We start from the raw sequence: 6,065 nt of genomic DNA on the forward strand, positions 1-6,065 counted from the left end.
TGAAATGGGATTAACTTTTAGTGTAAGAAATGTTCTCCTGTGTTTTAACTTTCGAAAGCAATATACCGAAGATGACTGCAACTGAGAGACTGATCTATCAGTTTGTGAACCGTGCTGTGTTTCAACCATATACACCTGGATACTTACTTTTTGTTATATGTTTGTATAGATATGATAGAATTTACAAAATTAATTTATGCAGCATTTGTCCTGCAATGTGGTCTTTACATTCTGTTTTGACTGACAGTTCAAAAAAAATGTACATCATTGTAGAACAAAAGAGAAGGAAAATCTTTTCATGAAACGAATGAATAACATGACCTAGTTTATTAGTGTATGAAAGCGGGGAGATTAACATTCTCCCACTTTCCTGAGGTGTTCTCAGGCTTTATAAATCAAGAATGTGCTAAGGAAATGTCAAATATTATGTGGGATGCTGCAATCTAGATAGAGCCACATGATTAGTTTTATATATATATATATCTGCAGGCTCTTATGTTTCTTCATCTAAAAGCTTCTGAGATTTCTGTATCTGAAGCCAAAATCTGTCCACATTTGACCTCTACAAAGTCAGTGAGACCCTTCAGAAGTGAAAGAACTACTTCTGAAGATTTTTCTTTATCAAATGCAAGGCTTTGCTACTTTAAAAAATAATTTGGTTTTTTAGCCTCTGGAACTGACATATGTGAGGTAAAAACACAGCAAAGACAATACACTTCAGTTTTCCCAGAAAGTAAAATCACCAAGGTCAACATATGGATAGGGCCAAAAAAACCCAAAAACTATATTAATAGAAAAGATAAGCTCTAAGCCTCTTATTTGAGAAAATTTTACACTGAAGTGTAATGCCATTGAAAATACCTTCATCATGACCTTTAAGAGTCAATATTTGTACTATTTAGAGATGTTGACTAACTGTTCAGCTACGTACATTCAGAGGCCAATGCCCAGAAGGGATGCACACAAAATGTCTGACTAAAAACTAAGTTCATTTTAGCTACAGAAAATCTAGAAAGACCAAACATAATGATTAATTTTTAAAACAATCCTTTTAATGGCCTGAGATAAATTTAGTTGTAATAGAACAACTTGGGGGGAAAAAGACTTACTCTGAGCTAATCACTGTTGTAATCACTAAATTTTCTGAGGAAATATTGACAGGTTTGAGTAGTCTTAACATACCTGTCAAATGAGGTTCCTATGTGCTTTTTCCTTGAAAAATTTTGGGACTCACTTGGAAGCCCTGGCTTCCTATTGAAATATACTGATAGAATCTGTGTAGTCGATAGTTTCCTTTCCAGGTCATTGATTACCTGCATCAAGCCTCCTGAATCCCATAGACCAAAGGCCTTGGAAAATCCATTTCATTATTGTGCATATTTTAGTTTCCCAATCTATTGACCAGCATGGTAGCATTAATTTTCCTCTGCAGTCCTCTGTTGACTTGATTCACATCTGCCTTATAACCTCTGAAAAAAAAGAGCCTTTTTTAATGAAGATAAAGCATCATCAATTTTCTAAAGGGCAGAGTTAAATTCTTCTGAGATCCACTTCTTTATTTTCTGTATCAGCATCCGCTTAGAGGACTATTTTTAACTCCCCCAGGATTGATCTATAGTAATCTCTTTAGTACACGTTAATTCAGAGAACTTTCTGACTGTGTCCAAAGGGCTAAATCAAAACCAAAGCCTTTCAGCTGTGCCTTAGCATTATAGAAATACAACCAAACCCCAAATCCTACCTTTAGTCCTCAGCCTGTTTAGGCTATTTTCCTTTGCCTCCCACTTAAATCTTCCAGGCTTTGCAAAGTCGGCTAGAAATACTGCTAGAAGAGAAGGAAGAATGGAGAAAAGCTTTGTTACCTTCCTCTTGGCCCTAAAAATCATCATTAAATGATTTGTGTTGGAAGGGACCTTAAAGATCATCCAGTTGCAACTCCACTGCCATGGGTAGGGGCAGCTTCCATTAGAGTTTGATAATTTTAAAATTATAAATAATAAAAGCTCCTGAGTTCATTCCTGCTAGTGGTTCTTTCACCTATTACTGTTAGTTATCAGTCTTTAGCGTGGCATCTCAAAGAGTGACTCTAATAGTTCCACTTTATAGCATCCTTTCAAAGACTAAAAGTGTAACAGCACAGGCATTTTATGAAGACTTATTAGGCAACCTACAACAGATAACAGCAGTAGAACAATTAGCTACATTCGTCAAGATCACCTGAACAAGGAACAGCGTGTCAGACACATTTGTATCCACATCAGAAGAGAATATAAGTCTCAATATGTAGGTTTAGAAGACTTATTAGGCTTTCATGTCTTGACAAGTGTTTTACTTTCATTTCATTCCACACTGTGATGAGTAGCTGGCATGCAGTTATTTTTGCCAGCTGTGGAATCTAGCCAAGTTTTTTTGCAGTCAGGTGTCTCCTGACCTAGTGATAGAAAGAGGATTCATATGATACAATAAAATAGTATTCTAGAAAGGGATAAAAAATGCAAGTACATGAAAGATAAAGAGTTGCAAACAGGACCTGACAGAGCTGGGATCAGTCAAGAAAGTCTGTTATTCATGAATCTTGTGAGTCTCCAGGTTTTCCTCCCTTTCTGAAAAGCATGGCTAGGAATAGAAATCAGCACCAACATTTCCAAGCTCATCCTGTAGGATTAAACAATGTAATCACTTTTGCATCACATTTAATTAAAGTTAAACTAATAAATTGGAATACACTTAATGGTAATGGCAAGTTTTTTAAGGGCATGTGCACTTACTGATGCTCACTGAGGTAAGGAAGTATTATACAATCTCTGTTGAAGTCCTTGTTCATCACAGATTTCCTGTAAGACTGAGGAAATCACTAAACTTCAGTTGCCTGTCTACAAAACGAGGACATTGAAGGCTAGGCTAGAGACAAATCAGAAATCCCAGTATTCTAGTTGTGGTCATGTTGTAAGAATCTCCTATGATCATGCAGAATAAGTTTTAGAATGATAGGCTTAAGTTACTTTTCCCCAAATATGACAGTTTCATTACAGTTCTTTAATGTCCTGCAACAAATACTAAATTTATATTTGAAATAAGCTCACTTATTAATAGGTCTGTAGCACTGACAGACTAATAATTCACTTACCTTGCCAACTCTGAGTAATAGTTTCAATGAAAAGCCTATTAAACTCATGACATCTTCCATCATATTTGCCTCTGAATTAGCTGTGTAGCAAGTATTAAAATTATGAAGATGAAACTGGCTATTCCAAAGTAGCTCATCTCCTTAGTAACCTCACTGGGGAAACCATTTTTAAAAGAAATTCAGTAATTGGTAAGGAGCACCAAGGCATTGTTTCCAAGAGGGTTTATTCTATAAGGTATCTGAGCAACCTTAAAGTAGGATGTTCAACTATGCCAGTGATTTTAGTATGATGTGTAATAATATATGTAAACATCTTGAAGTTCCATCTCAGCAGGTTTCTTTAGCAGTGCTGAACATCCAAAACTACCAATTCAAGTAGCAATTACTTGTCACTGACTTGCATAGATCACTTACAATACCAGTTTCAGAAATGAGAAAGTTCAAAGATCACTGATCTCATGACAGTCTAGTGATATTTCATAAAACAACGTAAATGCTGCAAAGCTACACAAGTAAATGAAGAGTACAGATATCTTCCTTATCAAAAGGGATTAATAGCTGCACAAGAAATATCAATCTGAAATAAACAAAGCACCATGGAGACATTAATGTGTGTCATTTACTTCAATTAGTAGGTTAGAACAGCTATCTGCTGTTCTAGCAGAAAAGACACTTCAACAAAGGAGAATGAACTTGCATGACTCCCTTGGCAAATGCAGAGCAGAATAACTTCCTTATTAAAAAGAATATAAAATTCAGCACAAAAAAGGCAAAGATAAAAAGCATAAGCCATTCACCCTCAACAAAATACTCAAGTAAACTACAAGACGAATACAGTACAAATGAGAAAATTTGAAGATACAAACACTTTCTCCAGATCATCAGCAGGGAAGTGCTTGCTAATGTTGCAGCAGATGACATCCTTTTCATTAAACATTTTTAAGATGGATTTTAATATTTTAAATGGCAAAGAACACTATTAAAAGAAAAAGTGTTTTACCTGCTAAGAACTTCAGATAATTGTACTGGGGATGTCATTTAATTCTCTAAAAACTTATCTTTGTACTCAGTATCTTTCCTTATGTTTTTTCATACTGGAAGCATCATACTGCTCGTGAAAGTACTGCTTTCCATACGTACTTAACACTTCCAGTTCCACTGTAGCCACAGTTCATTGACTTCTTTTAAGTATGGAACTTGCCTGCCAGTGTAAGGCACACAAATTTTAAGACTTTTTCTGCCTACGGCACCACATCAAGAGAAGTGCTTGCTCACTTGCTCGAACTTCTCACTTACTTACACATTCTGTTTTTAGTCCTTGCTTTTCTCAGTCTTGGAGTCAGGCAAGAACTTCAGTGTTTCAATTACATTTCTGTAGGGAATGTTAATATCCCTTAACCTTTTTTTCTTATTTGGATATCTTTTAAACCATAAACATTTACTACAATACAAATTATTCTTTTGTTACTCACAGTAGATTCTGTTTGTGCTTGAAATAAAATAACAAAATCAGGACTGTTATCTCCCTAGAGACTGTAGTCCAAATATTCAACTTTCAATGAGATGTCTACAGTTATCTCTTTGATGTAGGCTCTCGAACTTCATCCAGGAATTATGAAGGGGAGAGATGAACAGACACTTTGGGGAGAACAGTCCATGGAGTCACTGAGGAAACTCTCTACTGAGTTACATGATTTACTTATAGACACATAGGTATCCCTGTCAGTCGGATCAGAGACTCTGAGACAGCACTTGGGAAGAATCTGTCAGGAAAAACTAAAAAAAAAAAAAAGCCAAGAACCAAAAACCAAGGAAAAAGTTGGCTTCAGACTGACTCATAAAATTGTTCACATATTAAGCAAGACTGAAACACTGAGTAGATCTAATAGAACTGAAAACAAATAAGTACAATTGCATTCCTTCTTTTAGGATGAGGGAGAAGTTCCTGCCCAGTTCCAGAGGAAATAAGGGAATATAATGATGCCTTAGTGGCAAAAGTCCCCCAGAAGTGTTATAACAGCAGGGATGGTTGTGGGGAATCAATTGTCTTAATCTGACTTTAATTAATTCTATAATGAGAATATAATTTCACCCTCCTGCAGTACAAAACATATTAATTATGAGTACAAGAACAAAACCAATAAAATTAAAACAAAATTAGAACCATAATTTCCTTTCCTTCAAGTGCTAAGTGGAGAAGGAAAAATGAAGCAGTAGCTCACAGCTTTCTAGCTGGTGCCTGATAAAAAAGAAACCATACAAAATCCTGACAGTATTAACTAGGCATACAGCATATTAATTTTTCTAATTTAGGCCTTTCCTAGTTGCTTTGGGTTTTGGTTGGTTTTTTTTCTTGACACAGATTTCATTATCTCAAAAAAATCTCACATTTCAGCCCTTGCAAAAAATGTCAGTCTTTCTTCAAGGCAAACAAAGTAATGAGATGCAAAGGGCCTGTATACGTATGGAGAAAGAGCAGATATCACATGATTAAAATATTCCACAAGTGTTTATTAGTTGGCTACAGTTTAAAAGTACAAAGAATAGACTTGACTAATTGGATAAGTCTTCCAGATATAGAGAAAAGAGCCTTGAAGCATCTTATTCTTACTGTATTTCTTAAGCTCAGACTGTTAACAGAGATCAAATATAGGTACTTTTTTCAGATAACTGGTATGACCAGTTACATCAATCTCTTGAATTAGGATAACATCTGTCCAAATACTTCCCTCATCCATTGACTATGGCCAACAAAATACTATTTTGCTTTGCCTCTTCCCCTTTAGATATAAACAAGGACGCCTAACTTCCGGAAAACGGATTCTGGTGGAATGGATCACTGATTCTCATGTGCAGCTCTATGAATAATTTCCTACAGATGGTATATATAAATGCATTGTATTATTACTAACTAATAAATGTCACCTGAAATATCACC

This window comes from Neopelma chrysocephalum, unplaced genomic scaffold (assembly GCF_003984885.1).
Source record: "Neopelma chrysocephalum unplaced genomic scaffold, ASM398488v2 Primary Assembly neopelma1_24, whole genome shotgun sequence".
Lineage (NCBI taxonomy): Eukaryota > Metazoa > Chordata > Aves > Passeriformes > Pipridae > Neopelma > Neopelma chrysocephalum.